Genomic DNA, 23,149 nt, shown 5'->3' on the forward strand with positions numbered 1-23,149 from the left:
CTCAGTTAGAAGAGGGCTGCTGAATTTCTGAGTTAATTGGAACTCAAGCAGACAAGGAAAGGACAGTTTACATGTAGAACTAGTGATGGCAAAATAATTAGATAATGACCAAATCTAAGAGTTTACTACTAGTGATGCATCCAAATTTTAAAATAGAGTAGAATAAAAGGGAAGATTTCTTTTTTAATTAAAGAATGGGCTTAACATCAAAAACATGAAATGTGATTATAAAACTATATTAACTATCTGTATAACAAAATTCAGGTTTGTTTTTACTTACATTTTGAAGAAAACTAAGAAAATAACTGTATATACAATATAATCAGTATAAAGTGGTCAAAACACATTAATTTTAAAATTGGTTGTATTCTCAATTGTTAATTCCAAGGGACGTACAGTGGACATTACTCCCTGAAGTGTGTGAAAGTGAATTTGACTAACAGGTCTTTATAAATGTGTAGTTTTTATTCAGGCAGCTAGTAACTTTCTAATGAAGTGTTTTTAAATAAATGTTGTGATGTTGATTGTTAGGTTTTGTCATTAAATAGCCCATAAATTCTGTAAACATTCATCCCTAAGATAAAAGCATGTTTGATATTTTGCTTTCACTGGTTAGTTCAGAGGAAAAATATAAGGCTGGATGGGAAATTTCCCCTTAGCTCTCTGAGTTCCTCTCAGGCGGCCCTAGCAATCCAATTAACATCAGACAGATTGATAGGAAAAAAGGATCAAATTTAATTACATACTTTTGGAGAATCTACATGACTGTAAATTGAAAGTACCACAAACCAGACTTTTATCTTGAATTAAGGAACAGATTGGGGCCCTATGACCAAAGGGAAACAGGAAGGTGACTCTCCTGACAGAAACTAGGTGTCCTGCTCAGCATTTAGGTGGGTTTAACCAATAGAAAGGTTCTTTGTGGCGCTAAGCATAGATGTGATAATGCCCCAGATCCTCATTCTACTTGGTAATTATGGGAATGGTAACCATTTCTCTTGAACCCACAACACCTCCATAGACTTCACTTCCAGATAATCCTCATGCCAAGATGACGTCGTAGAAGGCCTGTTTGGACATCTTGGGGAGGCGTGTCTGTACATTTTGGATAGGCCTATCTTTGAAAGGTATCTTTTGAAAGCTATATTTCAAAAGTACAAACCAACAAAAGTGGAAATTACTGTAATCTAATAGTTAAAGCTATTTTCTGCGAGACCAATATCTACCTACATTTTGTTTTTTAAGAAGTGTGTCTAAACATAAGCACTCCATTAACGTTTGGTCACTTTTCTGTTAAATTTAGAATGAGATAAATAAAACTTTGGAGTTATGTGGAATGTGTTTCTTTGTTTGAGAAATGTTGACATTGTTTATGAGTATTGGGAGGAGCCCTTGAAGTTCTTGACTGACTTGTGAGAGTACAATGCTACCATTGTATTATAGATTTTAGAAGAGTCATTCACCTATGTGACCTTTCAATTAAATTATTGGAGTGCATTCTTATTCAGGATTTCCCTAAAGATCACTTAGACATTCATCAGATTCAGAGGTTTCCAAGCAATACATTAAGCATTACGACCTAACAGGAACATGTGCTGTTGGCACACCAAAACCAGCATAGAGATTCAAATTCCTTTCGAGAGCAATTTGTGGAATTAATTTACCTATATGATTTAGGTCTGTTAAGGGATTCATTCAACATCTGTTGGGTCATCTTTGCTAGAGATTTTTATCTGAAGAAATAAAAAAAATATTCCTTGTGGTAGTATTTACTTAATTCCCTAGATTTTAATTTAGGCAAACACAAGGTGTAATGTTCATAAAACACCCTGTCTTTGAGATTTGTTCAGCTTAATGTTCTACAGAATATTAATATATTAAAAGTTGAGTATTCTACAACTTTTGCTGCTTTTACATTAACCATTTAGAGACAGAATTTGGAAGTTTGAAGATAATGAATCTAGTCAGCTTTCTCTTCAGCATTCGGCTACCCATTACTTTCTGCATTTCCTGCCTTGACCTCAGTGGCATTGTGCTCAGTTGGCTCTAAAAATGTCTATTCCTATTTCTAGTCCTATTTTCTGCATCTGCCTCTTGGATGCAGTCTTCGCCATCTCCTTCCTGCTGCCTCTCTTCTGTAATTGTTTTCTGGTTTCTGTTAGTTCCTATATGACTGGTATACCCAAATCTGGGTAGTTAAACCTCTTAGCAACTCATTTCTCTCAGAGAAATGGTGGAATTGTAATTATTACTGGAGATTTATATGTAGTATATGAGGCTACTTTCTCTTCTTCCTTTTCTCCTGAGCCCTGGCTTCTGTCCTGAATTTAAAATATCCATTGTGAAATGTCAGCAAGACACCTCTCAAAGACCTATGTGCAAAAATGAATGTGCTCAGGTTTTTACTCTCTGCCCTCATGGGTTTCCTCAGTCAATGGCATTGTCAGTTTCTCTGCCAGGCTTAAAATATCAACTCACCTTTAATTTACATTCTTTAACATGATTTCTTGTAATCATCTGATTCTTATGCAACAATACTGTTCAGTCTCTCTCCTTCTACATACTCCCAGCTGACTAAAATTAAAAAAAAAAACAAAACTGTAGTACTAAAATAACAATTTGCATAAATATTGCTTAGTTCTTTGTAGTTTTACTGATTGTTATGCGGTGAAGGCATCAGGCTTCCATTACATATTTCTTGCTGAGTCAGTCAGGATGACCTTGGCTTTTCTCAGGAATAGGCCACATCTAGAGCTCAGTGGCTTACTGGTCATGACTGGGGCTTGTCAGTAGGGGATGGCTGGATTTGAATATCACTGAGACTGATATGAGCTACATATCACTACTTAATTTACCATCACTAAAGTGTTGTGAAACAAATATGCTCCATTACTTGTTAATTTTAAACCTGTCAGAAATGATGCATACAACATACACTATTGGCCTGATGATCATATTATTACCACCACTCTACCTACATTGAACTTCTTCCTCAAACTCCAACACATTTCTCATAACCTTGGTATTTGAAAACATGTATATTTTCCAGTGGCTCTCATTGTGTGGGCACCACATTTTACTTAATTGTGGCATACTTTGTCCTCTTTTTTTCACTTACTTGAATTTTATGTAACATATAATGTAATTGCTTTCATATTTTTAATTTAATAAGCAATATTATAATTTCATTGACAGTTATCTTCAAGTTATCTGTGTCACTTAACTAATCCTCCAGTTGTAGTCATTTGAATCTTTTCAGACGTTTGTAGTCTATACAACATTTTTATAAAGATCGAATAAGTGCAGTTCCAGTACACTGACTTGTCAAATCAGTCTTATACAACTTGAAACATGTTAGCAAATATTAATGCTTATTAATAGTTTCCAGTATAGAAGAACTTAAGAGGCAAAGGTAAGCTAGGAGAATTTGAGGCCATTAAGGACAGCTCCCAGCTTCTCTCTCCCCCATTGGACACAGGCTCTCTCACCCAGAAAAGCACGCCTCTATGGGTTAGCATGTCTGACGGGGATGGTTAGGTAATAAGCTATTTTCATCTAGATATAGCTTACATATACTTGCAATGGTGCTATGTTTTGTGAATCCACAGGTTGTAAAATTTTTCACATCAAATAGTTGTAAACTAGAGACAGGTATGGTTTCTCTTCCTCTCATATTTTTGCTAACAGATTTGGTCACCAATATGTTTATAAAGAACTGAAACATATGTCTTTTTTTTTTTCTGTCTCCCTTGCATCAGATCCCTGATAAAAGGAGAAAAAGATTATAAGCTAGTTATTAACTCTTTTAGCACTACCACAAGATCCAAGTGGTGTGTATATATATATGTGTGTGTGGATATATATATACACATATAAGCATATATATGCTTATATATCTGATTATATATGTATATTTGTGTATATACATATATCAGATTGAGTTTTAAGATATAGGAAATTAACATTTTTATTATCTAAACAAGTATATTCCACTCTACCATGTTATATGCCTGCATTTTGTTGATAAATAATTTTCTAAGCTTTTCCATGAGGGTGCATTTTAGTGAAAATGGTATGAACTGAAACCTTTGTCACTCTTTCTCCATATAAGGCCATTTTCCCAGTTTCTTTTCCATATGTCAGTCATTCTCAAGAAAGTTATTTTCTTATTACCATTGTCAGCATAATTAGTAATGCCTGTCTGCTACTAATATTTGTCCAATTAGGACTTAAGAATTGTATTTTTGTCTCTTTTAAAATGAGTCTCTGTTCCATAGAACAATTATATGACTAATGACTTCAGTTTTGTTAAGACAGTATAATTTATCACCAAAATGTGTAACAAATTTATTATTTGGAAGTGTCATATAAAAGCATACTCCTACTTCTAAATTTGAAATTTCATCAGTTATCATAAATTAAAATATATCATAATTTTGATGACATAGCAAGTGCTTCCTGTTTGAAAATGTAATTTTTTTAATGGAAGAAAAGTTTGTTGTATTTACTTCAGTTATTCATAAATATTAATTGATTGCCATGTCCAGTTTGGTTTATTAAAAACAAATATGCTCTATTGCTTATATGTACTGAAGATCTTTATAGATAATGATGATTAGTAGTGATGATTAATCCCTGGGAAAATTTGAACTCATTAGACAGGTTAATACTCTGCCTTTTTTCAGAATGATTTTGCAGAGGCATCTTTGAATTCCTATATAAATTATGTAAAATTTATAATCCATATGCTAAATAAGCCCATTCAACAAAATGAAGCCTTGAATGTCATCCTGATTGCAGTCACCTGATTTCCCTAATCTTCCAAGTTTCTGGGGAAAATATACCAATGTACTATCAGAAATCCCAAATCTGTAGATTTAGGAAGACACTCTTTGCTTTAGTTGCTCTCAGCTGTCTAGCAGCCCTTGTTCATGTCATACCTGCCAAGAGGATAAATGTCCAGGGCTCCCACCATCCTCTGTAAGTGGCAGTTAATGGAGCTCTCAGTTGATTGAGGTTGGGTGTGATAAGAGGAAGCCACTTAATTCTGCTAAAATCCCTTCATTCCCACTAACTTGAAAGCTTCCTATTGTAGTTTTTACTGGAGATTTGAAACTACCTGAAATCACTAAACATGTCACAACAAATTAAAAAATAAGCTTCATGATAGTAAATTTTTCCTCTAATTAAGGGAAAAAAAAAACAGAAAGTAAAACTTCTCTTTATTGGTGAAGTCCATTCCAAATTTTGTTCCTCTGAGGCACTTTTCATTTTATTCCCTTTGGCTTTTTTTTTTTTTAAAGATTTATTTATTTGTACATAGAGAACTGGGGTACAGGCCAGAGGCTCAGGGGCGGTGAGAGGCCCTTACTTGTCCCATTGCAAAAGTTTTGCTTTCAGGTAATGGCGGAGATCTACCCAAGTATAAGATAATCTAGTTCATTAGAAAGCTTTGTAAAATGTAGTGATACCTGTAGGTCCTTCTAAAGTTAATTGAGTGATCTCATTGACATCACATAGGTTAGCATGAAAAACAAATTTAATTGCATAATAATGGAGAGTCTACATGGAGGGAGATTCTAAATTAAGTAGGATCGAATGAGGGTATTTGTATTCTTCGCTACAGACCTAGGGCATAAAGAGGAGGGGGAATCCATGCTAAGGGGAAGGTGACTGATTGATGAACTTCGTCTGCCCTGCCAAAGAGATAAGTTACTATTATAGAAGGTTTATTTCTGGTGAAATCATCATTCTGAATAAGAAGTTTCATTCTTTTAGAATTTAATAATGCATGGTAAAAAGTTTTCCATGAGCTTAACACCAGTTGACCTTAGCTCATAGTAAACCCACTTGCCAGGGTGACAGGCATCAGGAAGTACTGCTCTGGGTTTGTAAGGAGGACATCTGAACATCTTGAGGAGACGTGTCCTGCACAGGTGAAAGTCAAGTGTCCAGTAGGTGGTTGGGATGGATCACATTTGGAGCAATAGTCTGCCTTCACTGAAGTTTAGATGTTTCAGTAAAATGCAAAATAAGAATTTCCATCCTTCAAAAAAAGTGGTTTGAAAAGGTAAAGTTGTTTGCATGTGCATGAAAAAAGACAACAGGTCAAAGAAAAAACAATATTTTAAAACCATCAAGTCAAAATGAAATGGAGGAGAGATTTATGTAGAAAGAGTTTGCATACACAAAACATTGGTGTATCTGACAGAGGTGCCCATTTTTTGGCTCTTGGTGCCTTCCTTAAAGCTGCTACTCCTCACAATGTGAAAGATCTTAATATACAGGACCATTTCCTCTCTCCCACCAGAACAAAGATTCCTTCAGAAACAAATTCAATTTGAGTTGCAATTTGCTCTTCTATTATAGGTCTGAGTCTCTCCGTCAGACAGAGCATTGTTGAAAATTATTATGGAAATTATGTAGCCGGACAATCTCATTTCTATCTCACAAACCTTAATATCTTTGAGGACTGCTGAAACTTAAAGGCTCTGTGGCTAATGACCATCCTGTCTAGTCCATGTTCCCATTCAGCTCTGCTGGCTGTGGCCAGCTTCACATTTCTGATACTCACCTTTTTTCTTGAAATTGAGGAAAAGGAGGATCCACATTCTGGGCCATGTTGGTTCCATGATTTGCACATCCTCTTTGCAGAAATATCTTTTGTCTAACACAATGTTGACAGAAGAATGTGACTTGCTGTTGTCATTTTATGATTTTGGGTGGTAGGTCAAGAAGACATCAGTAACCTTGAATGACATAGTGTTACATAGAATGTTCCTATCTTGTTAATTCTCTCTTATTCTGATTATATCATAGTGACTAAGTATGCCACTAACCTTTAACACTTTTCTAATTAATTTTATAATTAAACCAAATGTATATATTATTGTATTCTTCACTATAGTACTACTTTTGTTTTCAAATCCACAACTCATTTAGCTCCTTAACTACACCTGTCCTTTGATCTCAGAACTCAAATTTGTGTCCCTCTGTCCTTCCCTTTCAGCTCCTTACAGCCTGATGCCCCCTTTTTACTAGCCAAACCACAAGGTTTATCATTAAGCTCACTTTTGCATACACTTGCATTTGCTTTACCTATCATTTCTAGAAGTAAGTTAGTAGAAGGCTTCTAACTTTGAATTCATGATACTGCCATTCTTTGCTGCTAGGCACAACACAATAGAAGGAATTTTATGCTACACAGAGGCTTGTACCATTACTGTTTTTTAGTTTTCAACACTAGCTGAGCAACAATAGTACTTTAAAACCCTTTACTTGTTCATAGACTCCTATGCCACACCCCACCTGCCAGTGCTATTTAAATGTTTCTGTTTCTGTAAATGTTTATTACATTACCTCACACTAGCCTTTTCTGCTCTTGAGACAGACATATACTTTATACAGAAAATAGAAACTATTCCCCAGTGACTCCATCAAGTAGTTAATAGTACTAAACCTACGGTGTTCTGAGCATCTGGTCATTAAGTCTGTGTTTAATACTCTTCCAATTCTCCTCAGGATAAATTCTATGTTCGGTGTGATTTTCAAGATTTGTCATAACCGAGTTTGACCAATCTCTCTGGCTTTCTCTCCTCCTGCCCCCTTCTCGAACTTTGAGTGTTAATATGTTACATTTGTTTCAGTTCTACAAATTATCTATGTTTTACTTTCCCTTGAATTTCCATGCATGATATAGTTATTCTATGTCTAGAGAGCAATATTCTACCTTCTTTATCAGCTAAATTCTATACATCCTTAGGTTTTGATGTTAATTATTGGAGTATATTGTAACTGAGTCTCTAATAGTGGATTTGATATCCTTCCTACATTCTTCTAGAATTTTCTGTGTCTGTCATGCATTAACTCTTATTTCATATGTTGAAGGTGTCTGTTTACTTTTTTTGAATCTTATTAGCATAAAATATTTTTAAGCCATTAGCCTTATTTTATACCTGCAATATAGAACAGCTACTTAGTGACTCTCTTAAGACTAGATGATGTTATATTCAAATTGCCCATAAGAATAAGCTAGATTTCTTGCTCATTAGAAATAAAAGTTTTCTGGATTTTAATTTCAAAATTATCATTACTAAGGCATAACTTAACTTTATGGTAAATAAATCAAGTTTTTTGTTTTTGTTTTTGTTTTTTTCCCTAAAATCTGTTTATGTAGGCACAGGGGATAATGCAAGTTACAGCCCTATAACAGCAATTGTTTATTTGACAAAATGTTCCTGTATACATTGGTAACTGGTTTTAATGTTTACCATTCTATTCCCTAATAAGTACTTAGAATAATTAGCCACTTAACTGCAGAAACATATTCAGTGAGCAGAGTATATCATTGTCAAGCACTTGGGAGATATCAGTGAACAAGACAATTATTCTGTGTCCCCCTGGGACTTGCATGCTAGTGGGGGGCTCCATGACAATGCACAGAGCAAATTGGATGGGTGGGGGCATTGGATGAAGAGAGATAAGTGTGTGATATTAGAGATATAACATTATTGAGTAAACAAGATCACAGCAGTAATGAAGAACTCAGAAATAAAAATGTTGGAATTTATAGTATGGTTTTCAATTTTGAGTAAAAATCAGATAATATCCTTATTAGCAATTGTTTTATAAGTTAGTATTGGGCAAAAGTTTGATAGATGTGAAGGAGTTAGCAGAGCTCCATAGGTGCAGGAAACAGTCAATGCAAAGTTCCTGAAGTAGAAGTTTTAGGGGTGTGGATATGGTATGAATATGCTATCAACAAACCATTTATTGTAAGTATATACCCATGTTTCTTGACTTTATAGCCACACAACTTTGCTTTTGAAAGTAATAATGTTTTTTGATATATGAGATACAACATAAATAGTACATGTACTTTGATACTCAAGGTGCAGTTAGGCAGAGGTAGGGATTATATTTTCTTTAAAAATGGGAGACCTGGGCTCTCCCTGGTGGTGGGTTAAGCACCGCACTATGAAGTTCTCCAAAGCCACTGCAGCACGCGTTCCATCCCCAGCCAGAGAGCTGACCCACATGGCACAACAGACCTCCCCTGCCCCTCCTGACCCTTTTGCAGTGTACTTCATCGATCTTCCTGTCCTGCTCCCCTCTGTTTCTGGTGAATCTTCTTACCCACCACAGCTCTGGCCTGTTTGCATAAATAAAATAAATCTCTAAGAAAAAAAATCAACACATTGTGGCTATGAAAGCACCATGGTATCTTATACAGAGATGTAAAGGCATTGTGTAACTGCTTCTTCTCTAGAAGTTTTTTTTTTTTCCACTAAACAAATAAATAAAATAAATTTTAAAAAGGTGTGGGTTTTTTTGTTTGTTTTTTTTTGTTTGTTTGTTTTTTGCACTAAATAAATAATCATAGATCCCTTTATATCATGATTTGGGACCAACTTCAATTAGATTCATACATTATTATTTTTTTTTAGATTTATTTATTTTGTGCATACAGAACTGGGGTACAGGCCAGAGGCTCAGGGGCGGTGAGAGGCTTCACCAGAGACAGAGCGGGGAACAGAACAGGCAGATCGACGAAGTACCCTGCTGAGAGGAGCAGCGGGCGGGCCAGGAGAGGTCTGCAACGCCATGTGGTCACCTCCGGGGCAGGCGGGAATCGAACTCATGCGGAAGCAGCTTTAGCTTCCCCGTGCTGTGCTTTAACCCGCTGCGCCACCAGGAGGGTCCCATAAATTATTTTTAAAAAATTTTGTTGCAGGAAAAATCACACTAAAAGCTATATCCTTTTGACAACATGGCTACCACACTTCTTTCCCTTTTAGTAAATTATTGATTACTCTGAAAATATCCTACACTTAATATGCTGATCTGAAGGAATGGTCTAAAATACTTCAATTTTAGACCTACTATTGTTAGATAGAATGTTTATAGTAAGTTCTCCAATTAATTATTCAGATTATTCGTTTATTGATGAAAGTCTTCTCTAGCACATACAATTTCCCTGTACTATATAATGTTTCATCTGATAGCAACTGTATTACTAATAAGAAAACACTAGTAGAAATAACCCAAGGCATTTTGTGCTGAAGATGTGGACCTCAGCCTTTTGTCCTCTCTAGCTGATAGCATCCAGATCATTTTACTCAGTATATATTATTTAGACCATGAAAACACTATAATAAATATTAAATCACAGTGCAGTCAAATCTAGATAATTTCCATGTGACATATTCTCTATAGTATTATTTGTCTGAGTCCAAAGCTAGTGATGCTTAAGTGTTTAATTTTTTTTTGTTTGTTTTTACTTTGGTCAAGTAGAAAAGGACTTAAATAATCTAATAATTTCCCTGATGTAAATATCACCCTTTCTGAAATATAGTCATTCTTTTCACAATATTTACCACAAAAACTGTCAGCTGGTATGATTTCTTTCATGGGGAATTCAGTGATTGCTGTAGCTCCATCTGAAAATGGCCCATCTATATTCATGTGATTAATGCAACATGGAATTTCCAAATTTAAATGTGTAATGCTAGAAAAGTAGAAATAAAGATTTTATAGTAATGCAAATCTGTGCTGCATACATTTGCTACTTTCATGGGTTAGAGAGTGAATTGTGTTTAATAGCTCAAGATTTTTAATTGGGTTTGCAATGATAATAAATTGTTATACACATTTTCAAGTGGATTTCCAGACTTCTCAAATATTTAACTGCCTGCTACATTTTCATGTCTGCTAGGAAGTATACAGGCAAGTACTTTACATAAAGTGTGTGATGCTATTATTTCTAAATGGCTTTTCTGTTTTTTAGTTTAGTGTTTTTTGTTTTTTGTTTTTTTCACCCACACATTGCTCATTCCTATGGGCAAATTTTTCATCTAACAGTAAAGCAGTTTAACTGGGTTTCTGGTCAGATTGACCTTACAGGTAGCCCATGGATAGTCAAACAAAAGATCTTCAGACATTAGCAAAACAACAGAGCAGATGGAGAGATGGAGCACAGCACAAGAAAGCAAAAAAAAATAATAACAAGAAAAAAAAAATAAACCAAGTCAAAATAGCAAAATACTTTAGGTAAATATGAAAATAGGCATATTTTCCAATGTGTACTTTTCCCAACTTGCTTCATTTCCATTTCATCCTTTTTGTCTTTCATGTTTTGTGTTTTGTTGTTGTTGTTGTTGTTTTGTACTTTGTCTCATAGTCCTAAAGGAATTGAGACTGCTGGAAAATCTGTAACTCCTATAGGCCAATTAAGAGGTTTACAAGTGAAAAATACTGACATATATTTCAAGTTGGCTTTTCTTTTAGTTATGATGAAAGCAACTCCCTAGATGTGCAAAAGAATCAACCAGAATGTCCATTTGGAATCAAGATCACATACAGAAGTATCGCTAACCAGTGTGAATTGGTGAACATTTTTCATTCACCCTGCAAGTTATTAGTTCTGTGCTAGGAAGTATGTCAACCATATGTGGGTTATAAAAAATAGAAAACAGAAATTCTGAGACCTTAAAAACCTATTCAGAATGATAAAATACACACTCATTACGTAGTTCATTAATAAAGCAAAGCAATATGTGAAGCACCCAAATAATTTATTTTTCCTGGCAATGTTTTGACTAACATCTGTCTGCTGTATGCTTTAGACCATTGAAGTTCCTGTCTAGCCATTCAGTGATGAATCTGTTTTGAGTCTTGATTCTGAATTCTGTGTACCATCCCTAGGTTTTCAGTAGGCAACTACATTGCACCTATTGATTGCCACCATTAATTGCCACCTGTTCCTAGGGACATTAATGTTTGAATTTCCTCTGTTTTTTTTTTAAAGATTTATTTATTCATTCATACAGAACTGGGGTACAGGCCAGAAGTGCAGGGCAGTGAGAGGATTAACTAGAGACAGAGTGTGGAGCAGAACAGGCAGATCAACAAAGTACACAGCTGAGGGGAGCAGCGGGTGGGTCAGGAGAGGTCTGCCACACCATGTGGGTCACCTCCGGGGCAGGCAAGAATTGACTTCATGCTGCAGTGGCTTTAGCTTCTTAATGCTGTGCTTTAACCTGCTGCACCACCAGGCAGGGCCCTGATTTTTTTTTTTTAACACCTTTTAAATAACAGATCCAAAGGCTGACTTTTAATCTTTCCTGCCAGATTATCTTCTAGTCTTAATGTTTTAGTGAATGGCACCAGAATTCATCCATTAGGATGTAACATCTACAAACACAGTAGTCATCCTTGAACTGCCCCCCCCTCAGCCCCTACAAATCTGTTGATACTTCTCTATATCTCTTAACTCACCACATTAATCTGGCATCATGCTTTGCCTGTACTAGAGTGATGACTCTTAACTGGCATGCCATTCTATAGGCTGATTTTCCCCCCTATGTATCCTGCATAAACCACACAGAATTATCTTTAAAAGTGAAATTTCACTGTCATTACCCTATTGTTTACATGTGCCAATTATTCCCATAAAGTCAATTTTTTTTTGTATCTAGCCTTTAACAGCAAACTTGCCCTGTTTCTCCTTCTATAGATCTATGAATGAAATTTTCATGTTTTTTTTTTTTTTTTACCTTAACTCTTATTTGATGTTCATACTCCAAGGTTATGTACATTTCCACAGAGTCCTTGTTTTTAATGTGTTCTTGGGACATGGTAGCTCTTTCTTTAAAATACATTAAACATGTACCTTTATCTGGTTATTTTGTTGAAATCACTTGGTTGATGTTTTGTGAGAACAGAAAGAATATCTGTTTCATTCACCATTGTAACTATAACAAATACTAGCTCTGAAGATGAATAAAATAATTATGTGATTGAGTGGATGAATAAATAGAAAAAAGAATTGGATAATAGACAATGTGTTGAAGAGACTAAGGATAAATGTCCAGGCAGAGTTAATGGAGAATATAAAACCTCAGATAGTTTTTAAAGGAAAGGGAGATTTGGAAGAGAGTGGAAAGCAAGTAGAGCCTAAGAATAGAAACAGTCTTTTTATGTAATAGGATGGTATCTTACCCAAATGAAGCACTTTGGTTCATTTCTGTCAATAGTGAAAGTAATATTGACTGAAAAAGATTACTTTAAATTCATGGACTTTAAAATTCCAGGGATTTGGCCCTCCCTGGTGGCGCAGCGGGTTAAAGCACTGCACTGAGAAGCTAAAGCCACTTCCGCATGGGTTTGATTCCCGCCTGCCCCGGAGGAGACCACATGGCGTGGCAGACCTCTCCTGGCCCGCCCACTGCTCCCCTCAGCAGTGTACTTCGTTGATCTGCCTGTTCTGCTCCCCACTCTGTCTCACTGCCCCTGAGTCTCTGGCCTGTACCCCAGTTCTGTATGTACAAATAAATAAATCTTTAAAAAAAAAAAAAATAAATAAAATTCCAGGGATTTGAAGATAACAGAAGCTTTTGTATTGGTAGGAGGTTGTCCAGATAATACAGTTTATTAAGTATATCATATAATAACCATTCATGTGATTAAAAAGTTTATTATTATTCATTTAATTGTTACAAGGGAAAAACTGCTTTGTCACAATAGGGTACCTTAGTTAATACTTAAAAAAGCAGCATACAAAATACTTTAATCAATGAATGACAACTTGGTGTCATGGTAGGAGATTATTTGGAAAACTTGTAATTAATAGTTTAAACATAATTCTTTCCATTTAGATTTGAATTATAAAACCCTCACATATGTTCTTAGTTTTAAAATATTTCCTTAGTTTTCCCATATATGTTGATGCATGCATAATGGGATAATAGGAACTGTGGTGATGATCTTTCCTTATACCACCTCCATCTTCTATTTGACACAGAGGGAAAGTAAAAATGGAAAAGAAGTTAATGGTTGCTGCTTTACATAGATTTCTTCTTTAAAAAAAAATTCTTGGTTTGTATTAGTGACCTTTTCTATGTTTGGACAAGCATCCCTAAGCTTTCACCCAGTGATTAAGAAGCATTCATTATAAACTCTGTTTGACATGGTCATTACTTAATGCTCACTTAACAAAATTCTACAAGGCCAAATTATCACAGTGGGTGAAAGAACAGATGGCCAGCTGGCCAGAATCCATGCTTACTTTGTTTTATGTCTTCTCAAATCTGCCACAAAGAAGCCACATGTGAGACCTAAGGAGGCAATCCAAACAGTAACTCGCCTGGCCACCGTGCTTCCATTCTCGCGCTGTGATGTCTCGGCAGGCACCCTTTCTGGCTGAGTGCCGCTGGAACATCTCCTACAGGCATCTAGCTCTCTCTTGTTTAAGATGGCAGTCACAGAGGGCAGATTCCAGAAGTAAAAATAGAAATTGTTTCTCTAACTCCTGTCACTGACTTCAAAATCAAAACCACTATGCTGGAATTCAAGAGAAAGGGCTGTATTTTTGTGAAAATAGTGTACCTATTTGTAGCACCTTTTTGTCATTACAGGATTATCCATGATCTGATCATTTACAGATTAGCATAGTGTTTGACAAAGAAAATTGACCTTGGTTCTGGGCTTAAAATAAGGTTGGCGAAACCCACTAAATATAGTTGAGGAAGGTTGCAGATGAAAATGCCCCCATTCTCTAAATTTCAGGGTTTTTTATACACTATGATTAGCTGTGTGGGTCATATACTAACATTGCTGAAATTAATATTAACTTTCAGTAAATTCTTACACATTCATGATGCAGCATTAGAGTATTTAGCACTTTATCTGAGTCTGTGGGAAAATTGAAAACATGAGTAATTTCCTGTGCACACTGGTTTATAATCTTGTCCAAAGATAAACATGAAATAATTAGAGAATGAAGCAATGCACAGCAAGGTGTTAATCTTGTGGTATAGGTGCAAGTTTAGTAGGAGACTGAAAAAGGTGAAGAGCTGTCAGAGAAAGATTGATGAAGAACATGGAAATTTTGTAGCAGTTTACAGACACTAGGAAGCAGTGAGATTGCTTGATGCTCCTGAAACTTAGACTAAGATGTTTTCTTATAGCAGACATAGAAAACATTGGTCTCTGCTCTGCCTTTAATCTATTCACCCTCAGATTGCCAACTTTATGAGGAAGCAAAACTATGGTAGTGAACGGTAAACTCAAATGATATCTTCCCACTTTGCATCACCTACTGATGTGTATTTTCAAGCTTGAATTGTATTTTGCAATGCATGGCTTGTGAGTTCTGACAGCTGTACCTCTCAAACAAGTGATTTGCAGAGTCTTGTTTGGAAACAGCTCACTGATTAAAGAAGGCTTTTAAGGGATTAGAGAGAAATTGTTATGATTTTAGAAAGGTAAGAAAAAAATTCTACAATTGCTGAAAGCAGGAACTAGTTTTCTTAGGTTTATGAAAAATTTTTAACTGCCAGTTTTATAAGTTAGCTTGGATTCTCTTTTTGGTTCTGATGTATTGCCGGAAAGTCATTACTGTTATTGTCATGGACGTTTGAAAAAAATAAAAGTATGACATTATTAATATGATGGTCCATATTTTTAATATTCATGTTTCGCTTATATTTTAGGAATTTTAATGTCATTGATCCAATTTTACAAAGTACACTTGAACCTTATATTACTAATGTTAACAATAATAATAAATTATCTATGTCATACATTAATTTACATGAGGCTTATATGTAGTAGGCTTAATATTCATTAGCATATATGTCAGATTTCGTTTCCTTTGTCTTAGTAGAAAAACAACTGGCATCATTGTCTTTGGTTTTATCTTCACTGTATTCAGTTCAGTTAATAATACCATCACCTGATCAATCTGCAAATGTTATTGATTAGATAAAAGATGCCCCCAAGTAGCATGTTTTGAAGAATTGAAAATGTTATTTGTATGGTGACTATGGACAGAGGTTTCTATGAGGAGACAGATATCAATTTGGGTAATAAACATGCTAAGCTGAGAATTTCCACTGTACAAGTGATGACTCAGGAAGTGTGCTGGGTAGCGTGTACAAATGAATGGACAGACAAGCAATGACAGACTGCTCCATGATAAGATATAGTTATATCAATAGTAAACATTTGGTAAAGTGATCAATCCCTTTGCTATATTCTGTTACTATTTTTTTAAAAGTCATACTAGTGTTTTAATAAGATATTTATTTAGAATGGGGACATATAAACCACTGTGGCACCTATGATTACATGTCATATAAAGATACTCTCAGGATGCTGACTCATAATCTTGAACTCACATTGCCATCATCAAGCCCAACTCTAAATGAAAATTTTAAGTGGCTAGAGACCATCTCCAAGAAGTATGCACTATTTCTTCTATACTTTCTTTTACCTTTCAGTATGTTGTTCTTGAGACAAACTACGTACACTTCTCTGAGCACTTCCTAAATATTGCTCCAAATGTAAACTTGCTTCCTTGAGCTCCCAAACCATCCAATTTATTTACCACTCCCTTTCATGTGAGTGAAGTGAGATTTATTTTAGATGAGGGCTAATTATTGATAGATTGTTTTTCATCTCTAACAATGAATGACATGTCCGGTTTCCTTAATTCTATTGCCGTAAGAAACAACTAGAGCTTCCAGAGGCTGGGTGGTCCTTGATTTCAAACTTCTCATAGAAATATGAGAAAATAAATGTCTGTTGTTTTAAGTCATCAGATTTATGGTGATTTGTTACAGCAACCCTGACAAACTAGTACAGGGACTCTAAAACCTTTCTAGCTACCTTAATGGCTGTGCATTCTTCTAGCTATAGTTGCACAGAACAGAGTGCAGTATTAAATTTGGAGGAAAAAGTTTATCCATCAATAATGAGAAAATATCTCTACTTAGCTCCAGATTTCAGTTTTATAATTAAAGAACAATTTGCTAAATTTGCTGATTTTCCTGTAAAATAGATTATATTTTATATTATATTACTTCATAATTTACCTCTCTCTCTCATATATATATATATATATATACACAAAAAAATCATAGATGAATTTTCTCTTCAAATAGCTGAATTTGCACTTTAAAAGGGAAAAGCCGGAGGAGTAGAAAGGAGGAGGAAGAAACAAGTAATGTAAAAATTGGTTTGAAAGCATCAATCATGTGAAGTTTCCTAGAATAATTTCTTCTCTTAAAATTTATTTTAAAATAGAGTGGCAGTGGTTCAAAATGGTAACTGCCAAAATGTTCAAACCTTATTAAATGTAAAAGCAGCATTATAATGAGAGAACTTTAATGTGTTTTTAAGACAAGAGTTTGGAGTGACTTATGGGTCATAATTACTCTTATTTCTTTATACTTCTGGAACAACTGTTGAAACTATGTCCTAAGAATTGCCTTATTGGCATTCCCTTGCTACATAATCTAAAATGTACATTCAGTTTTTTTTTTAAATATCTATCTATTAAAATTTGGGGGGCACATAATCTTTAAAATTGACCAAGTACATCTACACATCATCTAAGAGACTCGTCATCTAGTTACCTCTCAGTAGTCTGTTTATACACCCCAAGGAATCCATGATGGTGAGTTGTCTCTGTATGAAAAGCTAGCTGTGTTATACATATATGGATATATCTTCAGTTTTCTACTATTGAAACTGCAAGAAGGTAGATGCAGAAAAATAGCAAACCATATAGATCTGTTGCTATTGTGAACAATTAATCTTGTTGACATACTTATAGGAGCGTGCATAAAAATGCCCGGAAAGCATGCTGCTGAATTTGGCTGTTCATTAATATTGATCATTCGCTGTCCCCATTGTGTTAGGAGCTACTTAAAGATTACCTACAAAAGTATTACAGCATTATCGATTTTTAAACTCCCTGAAGCCTCGTGCATCTCGAAAATCTGTTGATTCTTTCATTGTTAAGAGTGATATTGCCAAATGTTGTTGTCTAATCAGGTTATTTGGACTTTTGTGAATGCAAATCAGAACTGAAGTGCGTAGACACACTGTATTCTTCTGCAGACCAGTAATAGAAAAAGAAGGAAACTTTTTTGAAAGAGAATTTTGAGGTGGGGGAGGGATGCAGATCAGTGTTATTTGTCTTATGTTTTTTTGTTTTTTTTTAAGATTTATTTATTTATTTGTGCATACAGAACTGGGGTACAGGCCAGAGGCTCAGGGGTGGTGAGAGGCTTCACCAGAGACAGAGTGGCGAGCAGAACAGGCAGATCTACGAAGTACACTGCTGAGGGGAGCAGCGGGCGGGTCAGGAGAGGTCTGGCTCGCCATGTGGTTTCCTCCGGGGCAGGCGGCAGGCGGGAATCGAACTCATGCGGAAGTGGCTTCAGATTCTCAGTGCTGTGCTTTAACCCGCTGCGCCACCAGGGAGGGCCTGTCTTATGTTTTAACAAGCTTTAAAGGGTGGAGTAGTACTCACTTCTTTCAAAATATGCAAGCTATTAAATTACCTTCAAGGCTATGTATTATGCACACATACATACATGCACACAAATAAACATGTGTATGTTACAGATATAATGTAGGATGCTTCAAATATAAGGCTAAGTTAAGAATGCAGTCTTACTACAAATATTTGTGAACATGATGAACTAAGAAGATCTAGATTTAAATTTTTACAAGCCATTGTGTCAACAATGAAATAAATTGACGAGAAATAAGTTGATACCAAAAGCAAAATATTCACAGTAAAGGATAGTCTGTGAAATTACTTTTTAAAAATGTGGTACATGGACAGAAAACCTAAGTATTATGTACGTTGTAAGGTTTTCTAGCTGTTGACCATTTAATTCTTTTCAAAGCCATTATCACATATTACTGACAGAGTGTTCAGCATATAACAGGTGCCTAATGATTTAACTGGAAATTGGGGGGGGGGCGGATTTCTTTATGTCGGCAGGGTCTGTTTCTCTCTTATCCTCACAATCAAGCAATGGTGTAGACACACACAATACATTATTACAACACATTATTGGGGAAATATTCCTATATTTGACTGTTGATTTCAACCATAGCTGGAATGGATCACTGTTAGCATAACAAACCCTATCTATATTCTTAATATCTAATATACCCTGACCCATTTGCTGAAAATACTCATATTTCCACTTGGGAAGACTTTAGAGTTCTTTATTATTTATAGGAATGTGCTTTGTGAATGCATGCTGATTCTGTTTGTATCTGTCAAGACTAACATATTCAGACACAGATCTTCAACATGTCAGGGAGTTCAGCTTAATAATAATAATAATAAAAAGGTTTAGGTTTATAGTTAGGTGGAGTGTGTTAAAATCTTGGCTTTTCCATTTAAACACGTGAGTTAACCTTTCTTCAGGAGCCTGTTTTCTTTTCTCTGAAAAAAATATATTCTTACAGAGCATTATAAAGAATACTATATGTACTTCCTGGTGTCAAGCACATAAAACCCTCTAGAAAGGTTAAATCCTTGTCTATTTGCTTTATCTCAGCTTCACCCTTTAAGGACAAATCACTGAAATTTTTGGAATAAGAAAATTAACAGCATCACCAACCTCTGTAATATGTAATTATTTTCTGTAACCCAGATGACAACTGAGGTCATGATGTCCTTTGGACTGTAAATAAAGTGAGCTTCAACTCACTGACTCACACTGGGAATCCCTGAGCCTGCATGGAGACTGCTGCACTGGCTTCACCCATGCCCTCAGGAATAGCTAAGTTTCTTAGCTGAGACACCTCTGACAGATCCTTCTTCAGGTTCCAGTATCCACTGAATTCTTGAATCCCTTGTGTGCTATGTGCTATAACACTTCTTCCCTTCTGCCAGGGAAAGTCAGATGAATTGTATGGCCCTTTCTCCTTGATTTTTCCCAAACCACATGCACATGTCTATGTGTCTAGCAGACTTTCCTTTAGATCTGGGTATCCCTGCAGAGACAGCTCAGATTACAGCTGTGCACACAACTGAAACCTGAATTTTAGACCTCATCTTTTCATTCTTTCTTTTTTTTTTTTTTTTTGTAAGATTTCGGTAGGCCATGTTTTATTCTAAATATGTATAACATATTTAAGCCAATTTAAACATTTTTAAATTCAGCAATGTGGTACCTTATACAAAATCAGGATGTGTATTGATCTTGATAATCAGGTAACTTTCTGGTTCCTCCTTTCTTATTAGCTTTTTTTTTTAATTTTTTTGGTGGTTGTTTACTTATTGCACATAGCTTACACACCACATAGCTTGACCCCCTTCTCTCCTTTAAGTCTACTTTTTACTCCAGTTTGGGAGTCTCCTCTCCTAGGTTTTTTCCTGCATTGCCTATGAACTTTCCTTTAAAATGCAAAGCCTCTACTGCATTCTCAGCTTGTGCCAACCTGCAATTTTCCAAAGATGCTTATAACCAGAAGCATCTATTCCATGCACATGTTTATTCCTTTGTTCTTCACGTGACTTCCATGAACCATTTCCCTGAATCACAACTTTAAATGATCCCTGGAACTGAGAGGAGTCTGATTATTTCAGTCTTTTTTATTATTTTTTTTAATCCTTTCTCTGTAAGTGAAAGGGAATATGGAAAACATTTATTTTTATTTTTTCTTTGATATAAATTACATCATGCTCTCGAGAGAGTTGTTTAATCAGTGGCTTTAATAACTTTTTCTTCTCCTACATACAATTCCTTTTAAAGCCAGTTTTCCTGGTATTACCTTTTCTTGAGAAATAAGTTAAATCTTATTAACCTTTGTTTCCTCATCTGTAAAATTGAAAAATTGAATTAGATGATACCAAGGATCCTTGTTTGTTTAAAATACAATTATTTGACTAATTATATTTGTTTTCTTTAGCACTTACATGCATGTTTATCAGTTTTTAATTAACAAAAAACCAAGTTATATCTTTTTTTCTTATTTTGCTGTTATCAAATCAATCAAAATTCTAATATCACTATTTTGTTCTCCCCTACTCATTTAGTTGATTCACCAAGAAATGTTAGTTTTAGTTAGAAGCAGAGAGTCATAGTTGGAGACCTAAATGCATTAAGTATAGATGTTTACTAGAGAAAAGTTATCTGTTATGACTTTTGGGTAGTTTAAAAATATAAAAGATGACCCTCCCCGGTAGCACAGCAGCTTGAAGCTAAAGCCACTGCAGCATGAGTTCGATCCCCACCCTGGAGGTGACCACATGGCGCGGCAGACCTCTCCTGACCCGCCCACTGCTCCCCTCAGCACTGTACTTCATCATTCGGCCTGTTCTGCTCCCCCACTCTAACTCTGGTGAATCCTGTCACCACCCCCTCTGACCTGTATCCCAGTTCTGTATGAATAAATAACTCTTTAAAATAATGTAAAAGATAATGGCAATATAAACTATGACAAGGAGATGCTATGAAGAATATGAGATTTTGTAAAAATAATTGTCAATTTTAAGGTATTCTTAATGTTAATTTGAAAGGAGGAAAGTAGAGGCAGAAAGAAGGGTATGTAAGAGGCATTGTAAGAAAATAATTTAGATTGCCACAAAATGGTTATTGTTCCGGCACCTTCTTTATAATAAGAGAGCTGTTGGAGGAAAGGATGGCATTATAAAATCTTGTCTCAGCCTCCAATGGTCGGTTTTTGACATTTTTTTTAGAGATTTTACTTATTTATACAAACAGAACTGGGGTACAGGCCAGAGGCGCAGGGGTGGTGAGAGACTTCACCAGGGATCGAACTGGCACTGAAGCAGCTGCCACTATCTTGCAGTGCTGTGTCCTAACCTGTTGAGCAACCAGGGAGGGCTGGTTTTTGACATTCTATACACTGCTTAATGTGATGATGGGGATTTTCTTTCTTCTCCATAAATTTTTAAATAACTTCACGCTGAGTAATTTACGACTCACTGTTGAGCTCTTTGAATAACCTTTGCCTCTTGAAGCTCTACCCAGTTGCCTTGATTATCACTATCCTTGTACCTAATCCTTTCACCTTCTGCTATCTCTGTTGAAAACACTTGTTACACTTCTAGACTCATTTTCCTCTAGTACTACTCTGGAATTCACCTGCTTAAATAGTCAGACTTTGGCTTACTTAATTACTCTTTTTTTCTGTTTCTAACACATGAATCTTAATTTCCTCTTCTATTCCTTTCCCTCCACTTACAAATGTGTTCCCTTCTCTTTAAGGACAAAGAAAATTGTCAAAACTATTGTCAACTGAAGAGAAATAGCCATGTTGTAATATAATTAGGGAAGCATTTATTCAAAAATTGGAATCATGACTTGAGTGAATGACCAAAGTTTAGTCCCAAGGTGTGTGTTAGCACACACCTGGTTAGAACACAGGGGAGTTGAAAGGATCAGATAGGGAGATGGTCTGAGGTTTGGTTGATTATGCTGTTATTTTTGGATTGGTTCCCAATCTGTTTGTCTATCTGTGAGTACTGGGGGGAAATCTCCTGAAAGGCCCTAAGATAGTGCTCAGCTGTGAGTTGAACAATATCTCTTGCTTTTTCATTATCACCAAATGAATGGCAGTCAACTGTTTAATCTTCACCTACAGGTCCCAGGATAGCAGCTTAGAAACAAGGTGTAATCTGACTCTTAACAGTTTCCATGTTATCCCCCCCCACCAGCCTCCTACAACCCCACCTCACCTCCCCACTTTTCCTCTTCCTTTACCTCCTAGGGAGATTTCTTTTTACACCTTCTACCTATCCCTTCCTTTACAATTTCCACTCAGAATTTCATCTTGTTCTTTTATCATCTTCTAAGAAGCTGACTCTAATACAAAATTAGATATTGCCCCCCACCCAAATATTTATTTGGGTGGGGGGCAATATCTGTCTTGAACTATGGGAAAGAGAGCAAGAGTAGGTAAGATGAGTCTTTAGTCTGTGACCGAAACCAGACATCTCTGAAGGGAACACAGGAACAGAGGAGGACTATGGAGAAACATCATGCCATTTGAGAAAATTTTAGCTACAGCAGTGGGGCAGCCTAGAGTAAGAATGCACACTACAAGTTTATCACCCTTTGGCGCTCAGCTGACCAAACTGCTTGCCTCTGGTTTCTGTATAGGGGATGGAGCACCTCACTTTCACTGATGTTCGCAAGCAGCTGTCACTCTGGTGAAGTCACTTTCTCAACATTTCTTAAAAATGATGATCACCAGCCCTCCCTGGTGGTGCAACAGGTTAAAGCACAGCACTAAGAAGCTAATACCTCTTCAGCATGAGTTTGTTCCCCACCCCAGAAGAAGCAGACTTCTCCTGTCTTGTCTGCTGCTC

General features: G+C 35.8%; 1 protein-coding gene across 2 annotated transcripts in view; it reads left to right on the forward strand.

Annotated features, from left to right (window-relative positions):
* EDIL3 (EGF-like repeats and discoidin I-like domains 3) overlaps nucleotides 1–23,149 on the forward strand; it is a 374,934-nt gene that overhangs the window by 155,855 nt on the left and 195,930 nt on the right. The gene's annotated exons all lie outside the window — the stretch shown is intronic.

This window comes from Condylura cristata, unplaced genomic scaffold, assembly GCF_000260355.1.
Source record: "Condylura cristata isolate star-nosed mole 26May11 unplaced genomic scaffold, ConCri1.0 scaffold00007, whole genome shotgun sequence".
In the NCBI taxonomy this organism is placed as follows: domain Eukaryota; kingdom Metazoa; phylum Chordata; class Mammalia; order Eulipotyphla; family Talpidae; genus Condylura; species Condylura cristata.